This window comes from Solanum verrucosum, unplaced genomic scaffold (genome assembly GCF_900185275.1).
Source record: "Solanum verrucosum unplaced genomic scaffold, falcon-dt-bn FXZP01000229.1, whole genome shotgun sequence".
NCBI classification, from domain to species: Eukaryota; Viridiplantae; Streptophyta; class Magnoliopsida; order Solanales; family Solanaceae; genus Solanum; species Solanum verrucosum.
In genome coordinates, this window is record NW_026020011.1 from 288,421 (window position 1) to 315,324 (window position 26,904).

A 26,904-nucleotide genomic window follows, 5' to 3' on the forward strand; every position below is an offset into this window, starting at 1 on the left:
GATAGGATCTTAAAGTTGAATTGAATGAATGAAAGGCTGAGATTTATTTGAATTGGACTCTTGTAATAAGAAAGGGTTAAAATTGAAATCAACAAGGGCTATAATTGAAAAAATGAGAATTTGAATTGGATAGGCTAGAATTGAAAGGAATTAGAATGGAATAGGCTAAATTTTAAAAGATTTTGAGGAAAACTAAGGAAATGTTATCCAACTAAATACTACACAATATTATAATTAAATTTACTTAAATTTTTCAAAACATTTGAATTATTTCGAGTTTTATTAATAATTTTAGAAATATTTTAATAGTGTTTACAATAATTTTTATAAAGCATGCATACTAAATATATAATTTTTAGACAAAATCGATTAAAATTTTAAACTCAAAATATTTTCAAAAATACGTATTTAATCGAATAGCATTCCTGAAATTGCTAAAGGTCGGTCAAAATTGGGTGTCAACAATATGATTGATCTTGACTTGTAAAGTTAGAATTGAACCTTTATGATCAATTAAGACTAGAATCACCTAGTAATGAAAGATGTGATCAAAATACCTTGAAATCTAGTTATAAAGAAGAGATTAAGAAAGAAACCTTGAGAGTAAGGTTGTGATCATGAGAGCTAGGGCTTAGGGTGAAGCTAAGGTGGTTAACTATTAATGCTAAGGCTTTGAGAGAAAAGTCTAAAAGAGAATAGAAGTCTAATAGGATGGATTGTGGTGAAAGACATATACTCACCTAACTTACCTTATGTATGCTTGATAGAGGAAAGTGATATAATCACTTGAACATGGATTGGTTGTCAAGGACATCCTTCCATGAGTTATGAGAGTTAAGCAAGGCTTAACAAGTAAACCTTGGGGTGTATGCTTGGATCCAAGTGGATATTGACAATGAGATGGAGTGTCACACAAGATAGGGTCCGGACTCCAAGAAGAAAGGAGAGCCACACCTAGTTGATGTGAGGACTATCCAAGTTAAAAAGGGAACTCTTACGTAGTAGAGTGTGGGTTTTCCCAAAGTTAGGTCTCATGAGATGGGAGCCTTCAAAATCTCTATATCCAATGAACTAAGACATGCGTAAAGAAGCATCTCATAGTGTTCTAAAACATAATTGAACTAAGACTTACTGAATGAAGTACATCATAGTGTTCAAGAGTATAAATGGACTTAGACATGCTTAAGGTAGTATCTCATAGGGTCTATGTGAATAAGGAACTTAGACATACTTAAGAGAGTATTTCATAGTATTCAAAGTAGAAAGGGGTTTAGACATACTAAAAGAAGTATCTCATAGGGTTCAACCTAATAAGGAACTAAGATGTGCTTAAGAGAGTACCTCATAATGTTCTAAAGTTAAAGATAGGAACTAGGTTCCAAACCAAGAAGTGTTAGTATGAGGACTTAAATGTAGTACTTAGCATAAGTAGTATTATGGGGTGATATTCATGCATTGCACAAGTATGACTTAGGGTTACTAAAGAGAAGTTGTAAGAATAAGATTGTGCTATAGTTGTCCTTCCTAGTTATAGTTGACTAAAGGTGAGAGATTCCCTTAGTTATGAGAGTTAAACTAATAATGAGACCAAAGGAGGGTGAGTATGACAAAGATGACTTCAAGGCTATGCTTAGGGTGAAGGGTAGTATAGGATGCCTTTCATGCATTTCACAAGTGTGTCCTGAGGTTACTTAGGAGTATGGTTCCCTTATGGTAAGAAGAGCTTATGAGTTGACCATGTGTATAGGCTATGATTAAGATGATAAAAAAGGGATACACTATGTCTTATGTTGACTTATGTTTATATGATGCTTATGTTGGAGATTATGCTATGACTATGATGATTATGCTATGAATATGTTATTATCTCTTATGCTTATGTCTTATGTTGACTAACCATTTTGAGATGCTCTTATGATGTTGTGCTAGCTTTCATACTTGGTACATTTTGTATAACGCATATTGCCTACATTCTAACCAAATGTAGGGTTTCAGAGATTGAGTTGCTTTGGAGGCTAGGTTCCTAAGGTGCAAGAAGAGTTGAAGAGTTGGTGAGTCCTCATAGCATCGAGAACAAGCCTATCATTTCCTTTATGCCATTTCTTTATGTTTTAGACTTTGTATGGGATGCGTCCCAAGAGTTTATTCAAGTATTATGTTAGATGTTTTGAGACAAAGGTTTAGTAAAGACTTCCGCTTGTTTTGTTATGAAAATGACTTCGATTGTAAAAGTTTTAAATTATCCCTACGTTTCTAGTATATTATGTTATGATTATGCTAAAGGCTTGTATGAGACCCCTTCGGGGTCAAGTACGCCATGTTACGTCTAGGGAGTACCCCTGGGTCGTGACACTGTTGGTGGACTGCACCTTTCAAATGAAGAAATATAGGATCACTGTCTTGTTTTTCCTTAACCTCCGCTACCAACGAAGATTCAGATATATTCTAAACTATCACTCCACCATCTGACGAGTCTATAAGACCAACTCCTAAGTGAGCAAGTTGGTGAACATCTCTTGTTAATTCTTTCCTTTATTTCTCAACATGTGCTACACTGCCCATAGATAACCTGCTAAGAGCATCAACTACTACATTAGCCTTACCAGGATGGTAGAGCACATTCATATCATAGTTTTTGAGGAATTCAAGCCATCTCTAGTGAAGATTCAACTCTTTCTGGGTGAAAACATACTGAAGGCTTTTATGGTCTGTGAACACATCTACGTGAACACCATACAAGTAATGTCTCCAAATCTTTAGGGCAAATACTACGGCTGCAAGCTCGAGGTCATGAGTCGGATAGTTCTTCTCATGCACCTTAAGTTGTCTAGAAGCATAAGCTATAACCTTACCTCGCTGCATCAATACACAATCTAGGCCGACTCTGGATGCATCACAATATATCACATAACCATCTGAACACTCTGGTAGAGTCAAAATAGGAGCTGTAGTCAACCTAGTTTTCAATTTTCAAAGATTTTTTCACACTCATCTGACCACTGGAACCTAACCTTTTTCTGAGTCAACTTAGTCAATGGAAAAGTAGGGATGAAAATCCTTCCACAAACCTCTGTAATAACCAGCCAAACCTAAGAAACTTTTGATATTTGTAGGAAATGTGGGTCTGGGCCATTGTTTCGTTGCCTCTATTTTATGAGAATCCACTCGGATCCCATCGCTAGATACTATATGACTAAGGAAAGCAACAAATTGTAACCAAAACTCACATTTGCTAAACTTAGCGAATAACTGGCGATCTTTGAGAGTTTGTAGGTTAACCCTCAAATGAGTTGTATGTCCTTCTTCATTCCTAGAGTAAATAAGGATATCATCAATAAAGACAATAATGAACAAGTCCAAATACTGCTTGAACACCCTGTTCATCAAGTCCATGAAAGTTGCAGGAGCATTGGTTAGTACAAATGTCATAACTACGAATTCATAAAGACCATACTGAGTTCTGAAGGCTATTTTTGGGATGTCACTATCTCTGACTCTGAACTGATGATAACTGAATCTGAGGTCTATTTTTGAAATATGATTAACACCCTGAAGTTGGTCAAATAAGTCATCAATCCTGGGGATAAGATACTTATTCTTGATTGTGACTTTGTTCAACTATCGATAGTCAATGCACATCCTGAGAGAACCATCTTTTTTTTTCACAAACAACACTGGTGCACCCCACGGGGAAATACTAGGTCTGATGAAGCCCTTATCTACAAGGTCTTTCAACTGCTCTTTGAATTATTTTAGCTAAGCTGGAGCCATTCTATAAGGAGGAATAGAAATATTTTGGGTATCTGGAAGGAGATCAATTCCAAAGTCAATTTCCCTTTCGGGAGGAACTTCGGGAAGATCTTCTGGAAGCACTTTTGGAAACTCATTTACTATAGGAACTGACTCAAAAGTTGGGGTTTCGGAGCTGGAATCCTTAACTCGAACTAGATGATAGATATACCCCTTGGAAATCATCTTTCTGGCCTTAAGGTAAGAAATGAATCGACCCATAGGCATTGAACTACTACCCTTCCATTCTAAGATTGGTTCTCTAGGAAACTGAAAACGAACGATCTTAGTTCTACAATCAACTGAGGCATAACAGGAATGTAACCAATCCATGCATATAATGACATCAAAGTCTACCATTTCTAACTCTACAAGATCTGCTGAAGTGACTTTTTGAGAGACCGTGACATGACAATTTTTGTATACCCGTCTAGCTATAATTGGGTCAACAACTGGAGTAGAGACTGAGAAGGGTTCTGAAAGAGTTTCTGGACTGACATCAAAGTTCACTGCTATATATTAAGTTACAAAGGAAAGAGTTGCCCCTGGATCTAACAAAGCATAAACATCTAAGTGAAAGACTTATAACATACCAGTAACCACATCAGGAAAATCTTCTGATCCTGGCGAGCTTGAAGAACATACAACATGTTCTAGCACTGACCGACACTTGTACCAGATGAAGCACCCTACTGAGTTGGGTGAACTGCTCGTGCTGCTAGGGCTATAGACTGAGCCCTACTATTGTTACCTCCCTGTCCTAATTTAGAAGAAGGGCAATTCCTCAACCTATGGCCAGACTGACCACATCCAAAAAACTCTTCCTTCACTGAAAGACATTCGCTCGGATGTGTTTTACCACATTTTGGACAAGTTGGGCAGGTCCTATTACCTGAAACACTCTCTTGAGACTTAGAGCCTGATGTCTTACCTTTCTGATCCAGTAGGAACCTGGAGGATGAAGCACTAGCTGATGAAGGTGCTAGAGCTGAAGATTTCTGCTGAAATTGCGAGCGATTTCCACCACCCGATTTCTGCTTAGTGTACTCATAGTTACCTGTCCTAGCCTTCTTATTGTCCTTAGCATGTTCACGAAGCTTGTTTCCCTCAACCTGCTGAGCATGGGTCATAAGCCTAGAGATGTTCATATCATCTAACAACATAGCATTCCTGCACTCTGTCTTCACTAAGTCGGACACACCATACAAAAACTTAGACATATGTGCCCTTGAATCAGCGACCATATGCAGAACATACCTGGAGAGTTAGGTGAACTTGAGACCGTACTCTTGGACTGACGTTGTACCTTGCCTCAAATTCATGAATTCCTAAGACTTAGCCTCCCTTAACCCTCTCGGAAAGAATCTATCTAGAAAAGCTCCAGAAAAACACTCCCAAGTCATATGAACTGCATCTGTACCCCAATTTTCTTTCCACTGAGTGAACTAAATATGATCTACATCTTTAAGCTGGTAGGATGCCAACTCTATCCTATCAATACCAGTTACTTGAATCACTCCAAAGATTTTCTTAACCTTATCGATGAAATTATATGGGTCCTCACCAACATGTGACCCTAGAAATCAGGTCGATTCATCCTAACAAAATCTCGAACTCTAGCTTCCACTGATCCACCATTTCTATTAGTAGGAACTGGAACCTGTTGATTGGTCTGGTTAGTTATACTCTGAGCCAAAAGTTGAATTTACATTTCGTAACTCTATATTCGAAACTTCATGATCAGGGACTAGAGGAGCCGTGTTAGCATTACGGGTATTCACATTCCTTGAGTAAGCTCTACGAAGAGGCATGATCTAAAACGCATAACGATGAGTTAGAAGGTAGATCATACCCACGCACGATAAGAATAGCAAGAAAGTGAAGTTTTCCTAAAACATTTTGTAGCCTCCCTCTCGTTAGATGTGGTGCACTTCACACCCATGAAAAAGACTCTACTTAGTGCGACATTTTAGACATCATAGGACACTTAAACCTAATGTTCTGATAAAAAGTTTTTCACGCCCCGAGGCAACCCCCAGGACGTAAACACGGGACCTAGGATCACGAGTGACCCCAAGCTAACCCTAAGTTGGCATATCATAAGCAAACTGAATATTCTATAATAATTAAACTAATGCGGAAGCTAAATCATGACGAAACTTAATAGTGGGGAATAGCCAAACATGTCAGAATATATAAATACTGAAAGAGAGTTTATAACACTGAAGTAAAACTCAAAAGCTAAAACTGAATCAAAACTATGTCTGAAATAAGCCTCTAATTGACTAGAGATGTTGAGAAATGCCCCCAGCTAACTCTAGCAAATACTGAAAACTGAAATGAAAAGACTAATTAGAGAAACATGTATATTGTCCTCGAAGAATGAGGACTCACCACTGAAGTTGCTGAACTGGAGATGGGGAACCGATCTATACGTGATCTAAATGTTGAGTACCTAAACCTACATCACGAGAAGATGTAGCGCAGAGTATGCATCAGTACTTGAAAGGTAATGAGCATGCAAGATGGAATAAAGCTGAATAAAACATATGACTGAACAAAGCGGTAAAGCAATGATATAATCTGAACATGATTGAAATAATGAATACTGAGCTAACTAAATGCAATGACCAAGTACCTGACATGCTCAGACTGAACACTGAACTATAACTGATAACCTGGTCAATACACTAGAATTTGACTGTGGGAGCTACTAATAACCGACATAAAACCACATGAGCTAAAGGTGGAGTCTGATGTATACGCCCCATCGAGAGGACCTAATATACCTTGCCAGAGGTATAAAGGCATGACTGGCATGATCACTAAAATGTAATACCCACGGAGGGGACTTATAAACCTACGGGGGCACGTAGTTCTGGTACTATTCAGGTACGTTGAACCCTAGTCCACTGGATCTAAGCCTACTCCCAACTAGAATGTATATAAACAATATTATGACTGAAATACTGAAGTGCTAGATAGCTCAATTACTGACATACAAACTTTAAGAATGCAACAATTATAACTGATAATGTAACATTCGTAAACTGAAGCATGTATGTCTACTTGAACTGACCTAGCAAGTGTAATTCATGAGCTAAACGAATCTACACAACTAGGGTTCTGAATATCATGCAAGAAACTAAGCAACAATATGATATTCTAATTTGGATAATTCTAACAACTAAAACCCAACAATTTCTAACATTTAATAAACCCTAGGTCTAGATAATATTAAGGGAATCAAGATTCTAACTGAAATTTAGGGACCTAATGGGTGAAAGGAACCCACTAGTGAAATCCCACATCCTTGGTGATGAATTTCACTGAGAGATATTTCAATTTCTTGGCTGGAACTAAAGAAACCTTATTGCGTTCTTGAAAAGCTTAGTCGACTCTTTCTCCTTTCTGGTTCTAAGATTGATTGATTATTTGGAGAATAAATTGACTAGGGTAACTTCTAATTTAGTTACTAGGCTAAAACTTACCAAAACGACGTAGTTTAGGGGTCCAACGCATAAGGAAAAGACCAAATGACCGTGACTTAAAAGCTGTCGGGGCCAATTGACGGTCCGTGGACTGACCCACGGTCCTTCTTATCAACCGTCGACTGGCTTCAGAGAGGTACTGTTGAGGGGTCTGATCCATGGACTAGGACCACGGCCCGTGGTCTGACCTACGGTTTGTGGGTCCGGCCATGGGTCGACCCTTAGACATTTTTTTTGGACTATTTCTAGGGAGGACTGCAGGTGGCCATCCACGGACCCCACCTACAATCAATGGGTGGTGCCCGTCGGTGGCACCTACAACTTCTGATTTCTGCAAACTGGTCTTTCTAGCATACGAGGTGTTACATAACCATTCTAGTGCATAAGCATTTTTATGAGCCAATAGTCTATCAGAAACAACCTAGTTAGGGGTTTAAGGACGCAAATAATTTTTCATCCATAAAGCCTAATGTGAGATCTCAGTACGCCTAAATTCACAAAGAGCTAGAAACTTTCTCAAAACTTAATGACCTTATTGCAATTTTGAAGACTCGGTTTCAACGGATGAGACTTCCTCAGTGGGAGCAGCAAATGAGGTTTTCCCCGAAGCATCCCGACCCTAGCTACTCTGATGGTCTACTTTCAACTTTTGTTGAAGCGGTTTTGGCCTTCGGAGTGTCCAACATACGCTTACTAGCTAAACTCCTTGGAGTATGCCTACAGAAATACATGTTCACTAGTATTTAAAGTCCATAGATACAAACTATGTGCACTTTACTTTATTTATATGAACTATTTAGGAATTGAGAAGAAATAAGAAATATTTCAACACGATTGTATTTCAAACTAATGTAGTAGTATAGGATGACCTAATTCTATATGTATAAGTTTCGATTAAACCCCTGTCAAGGGATAGATACTAGAACAGAGTAAATTCTAGGCATATCCTTACTGTATATGTCGTTTTTGGTATAATATATAAATATACCTTTAACTTGGTTTCAACTCACATCTATACCATTCAAATTTGAGTGTACACAAGGAGGCGCTTAAACTTGTATAAAATTGAATAAATAGACACATTTATCCTACGTGATGTTCTACATGACAATTTTATGTCCTATGTGGCGTCCTACATGTATTATGACATGTAGGATATGTGTGTCTACATGTTCAATTTTATATAAGTTGAAGCGTCTACTTGTGCCTACTCAAAGTTAGAGGGCATAGATGTTAGCTGAAGCCAAGTTAAAGGGCATATTTATGTATTATGCCTTCATCCTTTATTTTGGCTTGCAAATGTATGTGTAGTGGCACACACAACATTCTGGCTCTGAATTCATCTGAAACCATTACTTTTAATTGCAGCATAAGTCATGGTAAGATTTCACTAAAACTTGCAACGAATAAAATGTTTGAATCCATAATTTTAAAAATATGTCAAGTTATATACTAGAAACATGACATTCAGATTCATCTGAACCTAGTACTTTTAAACTCATAGTGTAAGTTTATATATAGAAATTAACTAAAATTGCAACAAAGAAGAGGTTTGGATCCCTAATTTAAAAATATAAGGAGTTCAATACAAAAAAATAAAAAGATTGAACACATAGAGCTAGCCTTTGGCCATAGATTTTGAATTTTCAAGTTCCCATATGGAGAAAGTCCATTATTTAGGATCGTGATCCGATTTTGGACCGTAAAAAAATATAGTTTAGGTGTTGTAAATAAATATCGAATAAGAATATTAATTTTAAACATTGCATGAATAAGGCTTTTTTGATTTATCAGTATGAATTTTGACGTGCATCCAGAGCCCATATTATGAATTAACTAATTAATAATTTTTTTAACTGATGAATTTCAAATCCATTAAATTGGTGATATGTTATGATATACTACCAAAATTAGACATCTCGTTTAAATTCTGAATTCGTATCCACATTTGTAGATAGGATTAAATAAATTTGAAATTTCAGCTCTTCGAAATGCCTTGAGGGTACATTAGTCATTCAACGCTTGATTCAAAATGCCTTTTTGAATGAAAACCTTTCTAATTCTAGTCTCATATAAAAATATTGTATTTCCCATAATTTCCACTTACCATACTTATCCTCTATATATATCAGACTTAGTAGTAATCCATACATCTGTACTTTAAGCCGCCGATAGCTCACAACAGTTGCCTCTTTAACCTACGATTTCCTCCTACTTGAATAAGGTAATTCAATTTTTATTTTTCGAACCTTTTCCTTTGTATTATTTTTATGGAGATTTTGATGTTATGTTTCTATTAGATGAGTTTAATTGCTTTGATCTATGCTTTACTTGAGGCAATGATGTATTTGGAAACATGATCCTCTACCCGCACAAGGTAGGGGTTAAAGGTTTGCATACACATCACCTTTCTCAGACCTGTGGTCTGTTGTTGTTGCTTTTAGACGAGTTAAATTCTACGAAGTTAACATTACTATTCTAGTATATAAAAATTTCTAAGCTAAGGGTTTATCAGAAACAATTTGTTTACCTCAGGTAGGGTAATTAATATTATTCAGATCTAGAGACACTTTTGTCAAAACAACTTACACAAAAAGTACTTTTCGATAAAAAATAATAATTTGTGTTTTGTGTTGTTTTGCTAAAAAGGCGCATTTTTTTTGTTGACCAATCACCTCAAATATAAAAAGGAGTCCCTTTTTTTTTTTATGCTTTTAGCCTCCAATAAGTCTGACCAAATAGATAACTAGAAACGTAAGAATTCCTATTCTTTCAAACTTCCCAATATTTCGTTAGTTTCATTAATTATTGTTAATTATATCTTGAATTTTTTCTTGTACATTTTAGGAAGCTATAATTCATATTAGTTTAGGAGACCCTTTGTCCTAATAGATTTGGAAAAGGGAAAGATTGTCCTTATAGGATTGGGAAAACATTTTCCTTATAGGTTAGGGACTACTTGAGATCTATATATTAGGGATATAGTAGGGGATTGTAAGACATGATATAGGATACACAATGTAGTCCTTAGGGCTTGAAAGGATTGTAATTAAGCTTCTTCTTTTTTCATAGTGAAAAACTCTCTCTGCTTTTGTTGGGAGGAGTAGGTCTAGTTGAACCTCATTAAACCTTGTGTTATTCTTCTTCTCTACTTTCTATGTTTGTGATTGTCTGCTAGTTAATCCACGATATTTCTGCAACAATTGGTATCAGAGCTTAGTTAGGGTTTCTAGATATTAATCAAGGGTTAAGATATCTCCATCATCTTCAACAAAATATAAAATTAAATTTTTTGATGAGGGTTCTAATTTCAGTCTATGGAAGATTAGAATGAGATCGTCTTTGGTGTTAAAATGATTGTGGAAGGCAATCGAGAAGGATTTTACAAAAGAGTCGAAAGAATCAGACCAAGAAGACCTGAAGGAGAGGGCTTTGAGTGTGATATTCATGACCGTTACATATAACGTTCTTCTGAAAATTGATGAAGGAAAATTTTCAGCAACAACATAGAAGAAGTTAGAAGACATGTACTCTAAGATCGCTCACAAACCGCCTCTACTTGAAAAACAGGTTATACAATCTCCGTATGAATGATGGTACACTGGTCAAAACTCACCTTGATGAGTTTAATTCAATTAAAATGGACTTGGAGAATGTAGATATCAAAATTGAAAGTGAGGATCATGCCTTAATTGTGTTATGTTTGTTACTACCATCTTATGATACTTTTGTTTATACATTGCTATATGGGAAAGACAATATCTCACTTGATGATGTTAGTAATGCACTAAAATCTAAAGAGTTGAAGAAGAGCTTTCCGGATAGTAGAACTGAGGGTTAAGGTCTTGTGAGTAGGGGAAGAACACAACTGGAGGACTTTAATAGAAAATAGTTTAATTTCAGGTTGAAGTCTAGAGCAAGAAAGCAGAACTGTTATGAGTGTGGGGAGCAGGGTCATTACAAAAGAGATTGTCCTAAATTAAAGGAGAAAAAAGGAAAGTAGAAAGTTGATTACTCAGCAAATATTGTTCACATTGGAAATAATTCGGATGAAAACGACTATCTAAGGGAAGTTTCTGTTGTGAGTTCTGATCATAGGCATAATTATTGGGTTCTTGATTCTGGTGCAACTTTTCACATGTGTCCACACAAAAATTGGTTTGCAACTTACAAACAGACGAATGAGATTCTCTACCTAGGTGATGATAATCCATTTGAGGTATAGGGGATAGGTAACATCAAATTGAGAATGTTTGATGGTATTATCAGAAATATTAAATGTTTTCATGTTCCTTGAATTAAAAGAAAAATTGATTTCTCTTTTGACTTTGGATGATAAGGGTATAAGTTTCACTCAGAAATTGGAACACTTAAAGTATGTAACGGCTCCATGGTACTCATGAAAGGTAAGCTTCCGTCTAGACTGTATTATCTACAAGACAGTGTAGTTGTAGGGGAAGCAATTGTAGCTTCTGGGAAGAATAATATGAATCAATCTCAATTGTGGCACTTGTGATTTGGTCTTATAATTAACAAGGGATTGTCTTTGTTGAACAAGAGAATTTGTTGGATGGTTACAAAAATCAAGCTTTAAATTTTTGTGAGCAGTGGGTGTTTGGTAAGAAAATATAGGTGAAGTTCAACAAGAAGGCTATACACAAGACCAAAGACAAGCTAGATTATATACATTCAGACTTGTGGAGTCCAAATATAATTCCCTCCAAAAGTGGCGCAAGGTACTTTATGATTTTGATTGACGAATACTCAAGAATGGTATGAGTGTATTTCTTTAAAACAAAAGATGAGGCATTTTCAACATTTATCAAGTGGAAGACGATGGTTGAGGCAGACCAAAAGAAAAGTTAAACGTCTTCAAACTAACAATGGTTTGGAATTTTGAAACTTAAAGTTCAATAAATTTTGTAGCAGAGAGGGCATAGTAAGACACCGCACTTGTGTTGGAACACCACAACAAAATGGTATTGCAGAACGTATGAACATAAGACTTTGTGATAAAGCACGAAGTATGCTTTCACTCATGTGTTCGCAAGACTTTTTGGTTGAAGCAATCAATACAAATTGCTATTTGGTCAATAGATCCACATCTACAACTATTGAGTTTAAAACTCCCTTTGAAGTTAAGTCCGATTAGCCTGGTGATTATTCGAATTTAAGAATATCTGGTTGTCCTACTTATGCTTATGTAAGGGATGGAAAACTTGAGCTAAGGGAAAGAGAAGAAAAGACTCCGGGGGTTAATTTGTGACATTCAATGAATATGCCTCATTAAACAGTCAAAAGGAAAAGGCAATAGTAGAAACATATCACAGTGTTAGTGACCGCATAGAGCTAGAAGTTGAATCTCCACTAGCTCAACCTAATAGTTTAGAAGTGGAGTAGGTGCAAGACATTAATCAGGATGGTAATGATGATACACCTATACAACAACAATCATAAAGTATTTCAACAGGTAGGAAAAAGAGAGTGATCAACCAACCAAAAAGATTCGCAAACGTGGTTGATGAAAATCTTTAAGGATATGCAAATTTTATAGAATTTGTTTTATCAGAGACAATTGACGTGTTTGAGCCTAATAGCTATAAAAAATTTATTTCTAGTTCCAAAGTAGATAGATGGATTGGTGCAATCGGTGAAGATATGAAGTCTCTTCAAAAGAATCAAGCATGGAATTTGGTTTATTGTCAAGGGGACAAATGGTAGTCAAACATTATTTTATCTGATGAGATGTTATATCTAAAGGGGTTATTGATGAGAATAAAGTGTCTACACATGATAATTTAGTAGATATGATGATCAAGATAGTATGAATCAATAAGTTTAGGCATTGCCTAGACTTGATTGGTGTGAGTTGTACTTAGTAAGCCCTTTGGAGGGCAGGGAAGCAGACGGACGGTATTTCAATTGATGAAAATAATTCAAGCCAAGGGAATATTTATTAATTATGTCTTGAATTTTTCCTTATATATTTTAGGAAACTATAATTCATATATATTAGTTTAGGATACAATTTGTCCTAATAGATTTGGAAAAGGAAAATATTGTCCTTATAGAATTGGGAAAACATTTTCCTTATAGGTTTGGGACTACTTTGGAATCTATATATAGGAAGTATAGTTGGGATTCTAAAGCATTGTACATGATACACAATGTAGTCCTAAGGTCTTGAAAACATTGTAAGCTTCTTCTTTCTTTTCATAGTTGAATACTCTCTCTACTTTTGCTGAGAGGAGTAGGCCTAGCCGAACCTCATTAAATCCTTGTGTTATTCTTCTTCTCTATTTTCTTTGTTTGTGATTGTTTGCTAGTTAATCCACAACATTTTCGTAACAATTATGCTTAGCAGGAATATAACAATGGTGAAGGAAATATATTTTAATGATTAAAAAGAGTTACTAATAAGAGAGAAGTTGGCTAGTCTGGTTATTTAAATAAGGAATCTAATTGTTGGTCATCAAAGAATATGAAAAAAGGACAAAAGGACTATTAGCCCCTACAACAATAACTACATATTCGGTTTTATCCCACAAGTGGGGTCTGAGGGGAGTAGGATGGTGTTTGACTGGACACAAAAGTCAAGTTATTGATTTACTTCTATTATGAAAGTAGAGATAGTTGGAGAAAGTATTAAAATAATAGTTAGAATATTATTCTGTTTGAAAATAATTACATCAGTACTTTAAATAGCTAGAATGGGCATATCTTGCTATGGTGAAGACACTAATGTCATAGGCAAGGGCGGACCCACATACAACCTATTGGGTGCTCCAGCACCACAGTGGCGTAGCTATAGCCATCCTAGGGTGTCCACCCTTCGTCAAAAAATGACGTTATATATATATATATATATATATTAAATTCTATATTTAAATTATATATATTTAGAGTTGAACATCCTTGACAAAAGTTATGTCCTTAGTGCAGTGGTGATGGGTGTCCATTTGAATTAAGGAATTCTAGGTTCGAACATCAAATAACAGAACATTTTTTTGTTTCTATGTTATTTCTTGAAATATGAGTATATTAATCGAACAACATCTAGTGAATAAAAAGCCCAATGAGTTCTTTGGTCCAGTAGCTAGTTGAAAGGCTGTATTTTTTAGGGGAAGTTAAGGGTTCGATTCTTGCTAATAACAATTGTTTACACATTTCCTATTTTCCTCTTTTTTCTCCCAATATAGTCTCACATGTTTTTCTCTTTTTACTTTCTTTGTATACTTAAAATTTTTAGTCTTAATTTCCTTTTTACGTTTTATGTAATTTCTTGTGACCTACAAAAAAAATTTTTTAAAAAAAAAGTCATGCCCAAAGACTTTTCTTATTTTTCTCGAGAAATATTTGCTCTTTGGTTAAGAAATACTCCAAGCTAGTTGTTTTTTTTTCTTTCTTCTTGAGTAATGCTAATATTAATCTTATTTTTTCTTATTAATATTTTAAATTATTGCGTTAAAATACATTTCTATGTGATTTATAGTAATTTTATATTAAAGATGTGAGCATCCATAAATCGAAAATCCTAAATCCGTCACTGGTTATAGGGTTGTCACGTATCCATGTCATGTGCTTTCTATTTCATTTTCAGTTGAACTGCATATTGCTTCTTTTTTTTTCTGGATAACAAACAATAGAAGCTTCATTGAAATACATGATTTTTTGAGCATGCAACTGATACTTGTACACATTTTTTGTTGTGACATTAAGTTTTGCTTTTGTTGCAAGATAGATTCGGAGCCAATGGATATCAACACAGACTCAACCCCATATGAAATTCCAAGTTCTGATTTAATGGTTTTGGAAGGACATACCTCAGAGGTTTAACCGCCACAATTTCATAATAGGAAAAAATACTAAATATCATCTCTTTTCTGTCTTCTCTATAAAAATTACAATTGTTTCTTGTTTCTAAACTCATGTCAGGTTTTTACCTGTGCTTGGAGTCCAGAAGGGTCACTTCTTGCATCTGCGTAAGCATTAGTTCCATTTCTTTCTTTTGTTGCTATCGTCTATGAAAAACTCATGGTCAAATTCTTTGAAGTGGCTTTTCCTTAGTTAAAAGGTTAAGAGTAGTTTTAGACTCGTCTAAGGAACCATCTCTCGTATAGCTAACCATGTGTAATATCAATTTAGGTCGGGAGACTCTACTGCTAGAATTTGGACTATTGGAGATGGTCCATGTAATTCTACTATCCAAAGGAGAACTCCAAATGTTTTGGTTTTGAAGCCTTTGGAAAGTCGAGCAACTGAGGAAAACAAGGATGTTACAACACTTGATTGGAATGTGAGTTTTCTACTGGTCATTTTCGTTGATCTATACTTTTCTGGTTGCTTGTGATTACCAATTTGATTTTCTTGTTATTATTCGATCTTGTATTTATGACTTTTTCTTGTACAGAGTGAGGGAACCCTGCTTGCAACAGGTTCTTACGAAGGCAAAGTCAGAATATGGAACCGATATGGTAAGGGACATGGAGGAAAAACTTATTTTGAAGATTGAATGTATAAATTGACCATTGGAAAGTATAGTTCCGGAAATGTGTTTGCTAGTTTGTTCTTTGGATTATTTTCATAATATACCACTACTTTTCATGTCTTGTTTATCTGATTGAAACTAAAAGACACCAAGAAACAATCCATTTTCTTGTTGATAAACTTTTCACCCTGTCGAATCTATTCAAGAATGTTGAGTCCTTTTCATTGTTGTTCAAATATGCGTGTTGTCCTCGTGTCTGTTTTTCTCTTATTGATAATCCTATAACTGACTTTTCATTCAGGGGAATTGGTTAGAAATCTTAACAATCATTGTTGTCCAATCTTCTCTTTGAAGTGGAACAAGATAGGTGATTATCTACTTAGCGGTAGTGTTGATAGAACTGCCATTGTTTGGAATGTGAAGTCTGGCAAACCGAAGCAGCAATTTGAATTTCCTGCAGGTGTTTTGTTTCCCTTGATCTGTCTTAACTTTGCTCTATATTTTACCTTATAGATTTTGTTTTGTTTTGAATTTATTCTCACTGTTGTTATACAACCCCATTCAGTTGTACTTGATGCTGATTGGCAAAACAACGATTCTTTTGCGGTCTGTTCCATTGATAACATGATTTACATTTGTAAAGTTGGGGAGAATCGACCAGTCAAAAGATTCTCAGGACATAAGGTGTGGTACCATTTCATAACGATTCCAATTCGAAACATTTTATGCACTTTTAGTGTATGTGCAAAGCGCAAACTTAATATCCTTTATGAGTATATTCTTAAAGAGTTATTAACTTCGCCATTGCAGAATGAAGTCAATGCTGTCAAGTGGGACCCCTCAAGTTCCTTGCTGGCTTCATGCTCTGATGATACCACAGTTAAGGTAATTCCATTTCAGGTAGAGAGGTGGTGTAGTGTGCCACTGGCCCTCAGAGATTTGCATATGTTGAATTTTAGCTTCACCTATTCCGCACTAGGACTTTGAATATGTTGTTTCCAAGGAATTATGTTTATTGTGTAGTATAATAAAATTCATTGTTTCTGTGCAGATATGGAGCATGGAACAAGATGTCTGCTTGCATGATTTCAGAGAACATCGCAAAGTATCACATAGAACATCATTATTTCTATTTTTGGTTCTTTCTTTGTGGTCATTGTTGATTCATTTAATCAAATCAGACATTAGTTGCTGACTATTATGTCTTTTTAGGAGACATATACCATCAAATGGAGCCCAACTGGCGCTGGTACAAGCAATCCAAATCAACAATTGTTGCTGGCAAGGTATATATCTATTGCTACCAGTCATGTTTCTAGCCCCTGCTCTGATTTATTGTTTTATCTTGGAAGGCGATTTGGTCAGGATAGGAATCCTGGATTACAAATTAACTTTTATATGTTTTCCCTTTCGTTCTTCATCATCCTCTCCCTGGATCCGTGACACCCCCTTCCACAGTAGCACAACAATCCCCTTGCAAGTAAAAATAATCTAGAGAGATAAAGCTTTACTTTAACCGTCCAAAAAATGGATTTTTGGTGTGTGCTGATTTAATGTATTGCACTTAACCTTTTTATTTCTTTGAGCTGATTTTGTTTTATTGTTTGTCTGTGTAGTGGTTCATTTGACTCTACTGTGAATCTGTGGGATGTTGAACAAGGTCGTCTTCTTCACACCTTGAACGGTCACAGGTAATAGATGTGAACTCATTATGTCTACTTCGACACAGGAAATATTAAGGCACTCTTCATGAAATTTCACTTTTTAACTTGCATATACGGGCTCAAGTACTATGGGGTTTGCGTACTCGTGCTCAATTGAACTATCGATACCTATATACCTATTGGAGTGGGGATGTGAGGGGAGGGGAGTGAGAATGAGTTAAGTGTATCTTTCTTTTAGATTATCAAATGTTTGTATCATTCTTGTTGAATATTTTTGTTTCTTTACTGAGTAGATTCTCTTGCATTTTGAATCCAGGGAACCTATTTACTCTATTGCATTTAGTCCGAACGGGCAATACTTGGCAAGTGGATCAGTTGATAAATGCATGAATATATGGTCAGTGAAGGAGGCCAAGATTGTAAAAACCTACAATGGGGATGGCATTATTTTTGAAGTATGTTGGAACAAGGAGGGCAACAAGGTTGCAGCTTGTTTTTCAAACAACAAGGTTTGCGTGTTTGATATTCGATTATGAGATTTAAAAGGACATGGGAGCACAACATGAATTTCACAATTCAAGAAACTCTACCTTGTAGAAATGGAGTTTTTTATTTATTCGTCACCATGTGTTAGATTTATCTGTATTGGACTCCGACTAAATCATTATGGCTTTAATTTAAACTTCGGGTTGCAGTATTGCTTGAATAGTTGTTCTGATTTTCTTCTTTTTGTTGCTAGTAAGGAAATTGACATTGTTGTGATTATTCTGATTATGTGTAATTTAACCACATTGTTAATTCCTTGCTTGCAATTGAGCCAAAAAATCTAAGGGATCGTTTGGTTTACAAACAAGTTATATTGGATTATTGCGTGGGAATTATAATATAGTGATTTAAAGCATATTACTTTAGTTTCTTTTTATTTTTAATATTAGGTGAATGAATATCTTTTCATCATTTTTTGCCTAAAGCATCTACATGCATATAAATAACTTCCTTTTGAAAAGTACAAAGTTTGTTCCGTCAACTTGATATTCTAACTTAGGTTTTTCTTAAATTACCAACATCAATTTTCCATTTTAGTTAATTTATGCACTTCTTTGGACATGTGGTATAAGACGTTGTTTGATATCATGGTTTTTTTCATTGCTTTATCAATTATATAGAGGTTCTTTTTCAGCTTAATACATAATCAACTCATTAAACTTGTAAAAATATTTCATTTAGACATTCGATCTTAGTCATGTTTCAATTGAACACTTCAACTCATAATAAAGTGTTTCAATTAGACTCTTTCAATTTCAATTATCTAATAGACAAATGAAAATACGTACATAAGTTTTTATAAAAATTGAATTGAAAGTGTCTAATTGAAACACTTTATTAGGAGTTGAAATGTATAATTGAAGACATAATACATAAATGTGTCATCCAACTTGGAGCCTAAGTAGCCGGCACAATGGGAGTTGCTACAGTACCTACCAACCACTCAGGAAAGCTAGCACCTACTGAACAACCTCAGAAGTCAGAAGTAATAGGGGGAGGCCTGCACCCCTAACCTGTGTTGCCACATCTGGTTCTGCACCCTCCTCATATGTTACCTCAACACCGATCCTTCTCAACAAGATTTTCTGGTGGGGGAGGGGTCACTGGTCTCGGCCCAGTCGCTGCCTGAGCTCCACCCATAGCGGGTGTTGCTATTCCTCTGCCCCATCCCCTTCCTCTACAGTCTACCCCTACCCCTTTATTGCCCTAGAGCTGTTGGTTCCGCAGCTAGAGCTGGTTTCCTTACTCTGTTGTATCTGGTGCCAGCCATCCTTAGACAAAGAATGAAGGAAGTCATATATAAATTTGGATCGTCAGATACCAATTGGAATATGTTGGAATGTATGCGTTCACCAGTGATCACGGGACCAGGTCCCTCGATAGAATAACAGTGCAGAAAATAAATAGCACAATGTAAAACAAGCACAAAAGTTTTACGTGCAAACCTCCTTGCTCAAGGGAGTAAAACCACGACCTGTCACACATGACTTTCAAACTATTTTCACTAATCTTCTTACGCAAAAGCGAAACATAGTTTACACCACAATAATGAGATTAACTTCCTAATCTCACACTAAGTAATACAACTATTACTTAAACGAGCCTAAGCAATGCATGCATTGCCTACTATACTAACCCTCAACGATTAATATAGACTTTTACAATAAGACACAAAGTTACCCCTAACTATGTTCTTACAAAGATTCACACAAGTTTTGAAACATTTCTAACACAAGTGAAACGAATCCTACAAGTTAAGCTCAAATACAAACAATCAAAAACAACAGCAGATACGGAAAGCTCTTCTTCAATTGATCAGGTCCTTGTTGTATGTGTTCTTGTGCTTGAGTTCTTCCTTGAAGATGGCGTTGTCTTTTTAAGCTTGTGAGATTTTGTTTGCTAAATCTTGAGTTTGTGTTTTTGAGAAGAGACTATATGAAATCAACACAAACTCGTTGAGACAACCCTATTGGCTGAAAGCTTGCTGTTTAGAAAAGCTGTGCACCTACCACATCAGAGGTGGCGGCTTTTCTGACAGCTGTCTTGTCACATTTTCATGTAAGCAATCTTGCAGGGACCAGGTCCCTTGCAATGTTCTTTGTGATTTATTGAAAGGCTTGTTGGCTCACTTCCTCCTTTGAATGAATGAATTTAATATGTTGTTTGGCATGTTGAAAATATCAACCATAAAGAGTTATTACTCGTTGGACAAACACCCTCGTCCATTCTGATTGGTTCAGTACGCTTGCGCCTCACCAACCACTGACAGGACAGCTTTACAGTTGTACCCCATTATGCATCTGATGGAGAGAACTCTGCCAGGGACCAAGTCCCTGCATTGGTGAGCCACTGAAACGGACAGTCTCGTCCGCTCTTCCTATTAGTGCAGTACACTGTACTTTTCACCTACCACCTGACATGACAGTTTTACAGCTGTACCTCATTTGAATCTGGACGAGAGCACTCTGCTAGGGACTGGGTCCCTGCATTTGTGAGGATCATCAAAACACCTAGAATATAACAGAATCAAGTCATAACACAAAGAAAGAAAAGAAGATATGATATCCTAGAGTCTTGTAGCCTCCTGAAGAAAATTACAAACGTCTCCATCGTTTCGCAAGACTCTAGTAAACTTGTTTTGGTACGACGAGATCAACGAATCCAGGGATCCATGCCATCTTTGTCACAACCCAACTCGTTGTGAGAGACACCCACACTAAACTCCCGATGGGAGAACCAATTATCTACTAACATGCAATCAACTAAACAACTAGAAGTAACATTTTTCAACAATTAAAACAAGTCGCATAATGAAAGCCCAATATCATAAAAAATTTGCGGAAATAACCCCCCTAGTACCGAAAATTCATGTATCAAAATATTTACATAGTTTAGAATACGGGGATACAACCCCAAAACAAAAGAAGTTTATATCCAAAAATGGACTACAGGGAAAAGATTAACCCATAGCATCTCGGAAGAAACAACTCACCCTTGGATTTAGAAAGTGCAGATTCACAATTGATGTCGCGCACCAGCCGCTGGAATATGCTCTATAGTCAACAGAAGAAGAGAAAGTGTAGTATCAATACACAAAATCAACGATGTACTAATAGGATCATCGTTAGCTCCAATTATAAGAATATGAACCCGTAACCAAAACTTAGTAAAACAAGACAACATGATCTTATAGCCACAATAAGTAACACAAACATGACTCTCTGTAACATTCGACAATTTGAAGTGGCTTAGAAGGAGCTTGAAATTTGGAAATTTGGTTAAGAGTGGAAATCAATGAGTTTTTGGCCAACTTTGAGTAGTCGTAACTCCTAGCACAGGATGAGTTAGGAGTAGTTCCAGTTATGGTTGCGAAGCCCTTGGAACAATCTTTCCAACGCCACTGAGTTTTCTCAATTCCGAGTTCGTATGAGGGAGTTATGCCCTGTAGAAGCTGGGCAATTGGAAGGGAAATCCATCCGGAAATTTAAGGGCATTTTGGTCCTTTCACAAATTATTTATTTTGAGCTCATATTGTTGTATTAGGATGATCTTTGGATCATTTTTGTCCCTTTTTGAAATAGAAAGAGTTAGGGCTTTTGAGAGTGAAGAAGAGGAGAAGGAGAAGAAGAAGAAAAGAAGAAAGAGGAGCTTAGTCAAGATCGTGTGGACTTTCGTCGGGGGTGATCCCTATCTAAGGTATGTGAGTTTTTCGTGTGGTTTGATCCTTTCCCCCACACACACCTAGTTTATTATATGATTGAGAAAAGATTGGAATAGTTGTTGAAGTTGTTAAAGTTGTTGAAGTTGTTAAAGTTGGTGAAGTTGGTGAAGTTGTTAGTTGTTGTTGATGTTGTGGATTGTGTAGTTGAAACCTATTGTATGTTGAGGGAATTATGATTCTAAGAGTTATGACCATTGGAGGTTGATTCACATCTTTTCGCAGCAAACATCTGGGCTGTCGATCCCCATCTACGGGCGTGACCTACGGACCGTAGATCAATCGACGGTCCGTACTGGTCAACCGTCGATCAAGACAGAAGTTGGTTTTTGGGGCGTCGATCTACGGGTCCGACCTACGGTCCGTAGCTCGATCCACGGACCGTAAGTCAGGACCGTAGGTCAACACTTAGTCTTTTTCTTAAATGAATTCTGGGGAAAAATCTCTGACGCGATCTACGGACCTACAGTACGGACCGTAGGTCCATCTACGGTCCGTCGATGGCTTCCGTAGATGCCGCCTGTGTCACCAGAAATCTAAAGTCTCAGCCAAGTTCCCCATTCCTTTTCTCACTTTCTCAAGCAAGTTCCAAAGTATTATTACCTATGTTTTATGGTTGTTTCCGACACTCCATAGTGCGTCTAAGAGTTCAAGAATCCCTCCATAACATGTGATCGAACACCTTGAATTCATAATTCCGATTCAAGGAAAGATAGTTCCAAGTCAAGTGAAGTTAAGTCAAGAGTTTAAAGTTGAGTTCAGTCTCAAAGTTATTAGGGAACTATGTATTCCCAAAGAAGTTTTAAAGAAATGTTTTTACAATTGAACAAGGTTGGAAACTGAGATTTCCAAAGGGGCCTTCGGGCTAGTTTTTGAGTAATTATCTCATATCAGCAGGAATAAATATGTTTTAAAAACATAAGAGCCAGTACATTTTTGGGAGTAGTATCGAGCACCGAATTGGGGGAGCGTTCCAAAGAACCCACAGCCCCCATAGAACCATGTTAGCCACCATGGGTAGAAAAGGATCATGCTTTCTAGATGAATCCTTTTCAGATTAGACTAGTGGATCCATTAGGTAGTTCAAGTCTTATACCTTTGGCCGGGTATAAGATGCTCTGGCAGCGTGAGGTCGATCGCTGTATCATCACTATAGCTCTTATGTGATGGTTGTCGGTTAGAGAAACTCCCACAGCAGTTATTGTATTTTCATACTCAAAGATTATTGTATTTTTATATACATCAGATTATTGTATTTCTATATACATTTCAGGCTTATTGTATCTTTGTATACCCACAGAGTTTATAGCATGTTTTAAACAGTCTTTCTTTATATCGCACTTGTCCTAAATTGCCTTATATTGAAAGAAGTCAGTCAGGTTGAGTTGAGTTGAGACAGGTAAGCTATTCAGTTTCTTCCAGATTTCTCCTTCTAGCCGTTGTTGCTTAGTTTCCAGCTTGCATACTCGTACATTCCATGTACTGATGCCAGTTGGCCTGCATCGTTTCATGATGCAGATTCAGGTATCCCAGATCAGCAGCCTGCACGTCGTTAATCCAGCTGAGCACTCCAGAGTCAGTGGTGAGCCTCCTTGCATTCCGGAGGGCTCAATTATTGAGTGTTCTTAGTTTTGATTTTATTAGGATGTTGCGGGGTCTGTCCCAACATCCATCTCAGTATTTTTAGAGGCTTCATAGACAGACATTCAGTCAGCTAGTTTTGAGTCTCTTGACTATGTATTTATGTAAATATCCTATTTTGAGATTCGGGTTGCCTTAGGGCCATATTTTATAAGTTAAGTTGTTTTTGAAATATTGCATTACTTTGAGTTATTCTGTTGAGTTAGGTTTCCGCTGAGTTAAGAAAGCCAGGCCAAGGGTTCGCTTGGGGCCAGCAATGGTCTCCGAGTGCCGGTCCCGCCCAGGGTGTAGGCTCGGGGCGTGACAAACTTGGTATCAGAGCAAAGAGTTCAAGAGTCCTAGGGAGTCTATGAAGCCGTGTCTGTAGAGTCCTACTTATCGGTGTGAAGCGCGCCACATCTATAATTGGGAGGCTGCAACATTTAGGAAGATTTCTCATTTCTTTCACACTCATTTCGTGCGTTAGAGTTGATCTCTAAAAAGTTTCTCTCTAATCCGTGCTTGCGCGTGTTTCAGATAGTCATGCCTCCACGAAGAGTTGGCAGAGGGCGTCTTCCTAGACGCTATGTTAATGAGCAAGAGCTACCTGATGCACCTAGAGTGCAAGATCATGGGGAAGTTTCTAATGCCGAGTTCAAAGAGGCAATTAGAATGTTGAGTCAAGCTGTAGCTAATCAGATTGGTCAGCAAAGGGGAGCTCGACAGGAAGGAGCTAACACTTCTAGGATTCGTGAGTTCTTGGGAATGAATCCTCCGAGTTTCATGGGTTCGAGCACTACTGAGGATCCAGAGGATTTCATCGAGGAGTTGAAGAAGATTTTTGATGTGATGCATGTGGCAGATACTGAGCGGGTTGAACTAGCTGCGTATCAGCTGAAGGATGTTGCTAGAACGTGGTTTGACCAGTGGAAAGGGGGCAGAGTTGAGAATACACCACCTGCGAGTTGGGCCTGTTTTGAAGAAGCTTTCTTGGGGCATTTCTTTCCTCGAGAATTGAAAGAGGCTAAGGTACGTGAGTTCCTCACACTTAACCAGGAGTCCTTGAGTGATCATGAGTACAGTCTGAAGTTCACACAACTATCCCGCTATGCTCCGGAGATGGTTGCGGACATGAGAAATAGAATGAGTTTGTTTGTTGCTGGGCTGTCTCGATTGTCGAGCAAAGAAGGTAGGGCAGCAATGCTTATCGGGGACATGGATATATCAAGGTTGATGGTTTATGTGCAACAGGTTGAGGGAGAGAAGCTGAGGGACAGAGAAGAGTTCAGAAGCAAGAAAGCTAGGATCGGGAACGAGTCCGGGCAGCAGAGAGGTAATTCAAACCGTTCCTCCTTTCAGCAAAGGCAGAAGGGACCTGCTCCATCAATTGCTAGAGCACCTGCACCCAGATACACAGGTGAATTTAATGTTCAGAATTCGAAGGACTTCAGGGCTAGGCCAGCACAATCTTCGGGTAGTGTGGCGCAAGGGAGTAGTAAGCCTCCGGTCTGCGCCAAATGTGGTAGGAACCACTCAGGTATTTGTCGAGAGGGCTCCCTTGGTTGTTTCAAGTGTGGGCAGAATGGGCATTTCATGCGAGAGTGTCCAAAGAATAGGCAGGGTAATGGAGGCAATAAAGCACAGTCTTCTTCAGTTGTTCCTCCAGACAGGACGACACCTAGAGGAGCTACTTCTAGTGTAGTTGGAGGAGCGAACCGCCTTTATGCTATCACCAGTCGCCATGAGCAAGAGATTTCTCCGAATGTTGTCACTGGTATGATCAAAGTCTTTGCTTTTAATGTGTATGCTTTGCTAGACCCAGGAGCAAGTTTATCATTTGTAACTCCTTATGTTGCAAACCAGTTTGAGGTTCTTCCTGAAAGACTTTGTGAACCCTTTTGTGTTTCTACACCTGTTGGGGAGTCTATTCTAGCGGAAAGAGTCTATCGTGATTGTCCTGTTTCCATCAGTCACAAGAATACCAAGGTTGATTTGGTTGAGTTAGATATGGTAGATTTTGATGTCATTCTAGGTATGGATTGGCTTCATGCCTGTTATGCATCATTAGACTGTAGAACTCGAACCGTCAAGTTTCAGTTTCTGAATGAGCCAGTCATAGAGTGGAGTAGCAGTTCAGCAGTGCCTAAGGGCCATTTTATTTCGTACCTTAAGGCAAGAAAGTTAGTTTCGAAGGGTTGTATCTATCACTTAGTCCGAGTTCATGACTCTAGTGTTGAGATACCTCATTTCCAGTCAGTTCCTATAGTAAGAGAGTTTCCAGAAGTTTTTCCTGATGATCTACCCGGAATTCCTCCTGAGAGAGAAATAGATTTCGGCATAGATCTCATTCCAGATACTCGTCCTATCTCTATTCCGCCATATAGAATGGCACCAGCAGAGTTGAAAGAGTTGAAGGAGCAGTTGAAAGATCTCCTAGAAAAGGGTTTCATTCGACCGAGTGTCTCACCTTGGGGTGCTCCGGTTTTGTTTGTGAGAAAGAAAGATGGTTCCCTTAGAATGTGTATAGACTACCGCCAGTTGAATAAGGGTACCATCAAGAACAAGTACCCTCTTCCGAGGATTGATGATCTTTTTGATCAGCTTCAGGGTGCCACTTGTTTTTCAAAGATTGACCTCCGATCAGGCTATCATCAGTTAAGGGTAAGGGAATGTGATATCCCAAAGACAGCTTTCAGGACCAGGTATGGTCATTATGAGTTTTTGGTCATGTCTTTTGGTTTGACCAATGCACCGGCAGCTTTCATGGATTTGATGAATAGAGTCTTCAAACCTTATTTAGATATGTTTGTTATTGTCTTTATTGATGATATACTAATCTATTCAAGGAATGAAGAAGATCATGCTAGTCATCTCAAAACAGTTCTTCAGACTTTGAAGGAGAAGGAGTTGCATGCCAAGTTCTCTAAATGTGAGTTTTGGCTCAAGTCTGTGGCGTTCCTAGGCCACATTGTGTCCGGTGATGGAATTAAAGCTGAACTCGAAAAATTGAGGCAGTGCAGAATTGGCCTAGACCCACATCTCCAACTGAAATTAGGAGTTTCTTGGGATTAGCTGGCTATTATAGAAGGTTTGTCGAGGGGTTCTCGAGTATTGCATCTCCTTTGACAAAGTTGACTCAGAAGACAGTGAAATTTCAATGGTCTGAAGCTTGTGAGAAAAGCTTTCAGGAATTGAAAAAGAGATTGATTACAGCTCTAGTTTTAACGCTACCAGAAGGTACTCAAGGTTTTGTGGTGTATTGTGATGCGTCTAGAGTTGCTTTGGGTTGTGTCTTAATGCAGAATGACAAAGTTATAGCTTATGCCTCCAGACAGTTGAAGGTTCATGAGAAGAACTACCCAACCCATGACTTAGAGCTAGCTGCTGTAGTATTTGCTTTGAAGATATGGCGTCATTACTTGTATGGTGTGCATGTCGACATTTTCACTGATCACAAGAGCCTTCAATATGTGCTTACTCAGAAAGAGCTTAATCTCAGACAGCGGAGGTGGTTAGAGTTACTCAAGGATTATGACCTGAACATTCTTTACCACCCAGGTAGGGCTAATGTTGTTGCTGATTCTTTGA

General features: G+C 37.5%; 1 pseudogene; it reads left to right on the forward strand.

Moving 5' to 3' along the window:
- LOC125820285 (WD40 repeat-containing protein HOS15-like) overlaps window positions 1-17,968 on the forward strand; it is a 32,713-nt pseudogene extending 14,745 nt beyond the window's left edge.
- The last annotated feature ends 8,936 nt before the right edge of the window (window positions 17,969-26,904 follow it).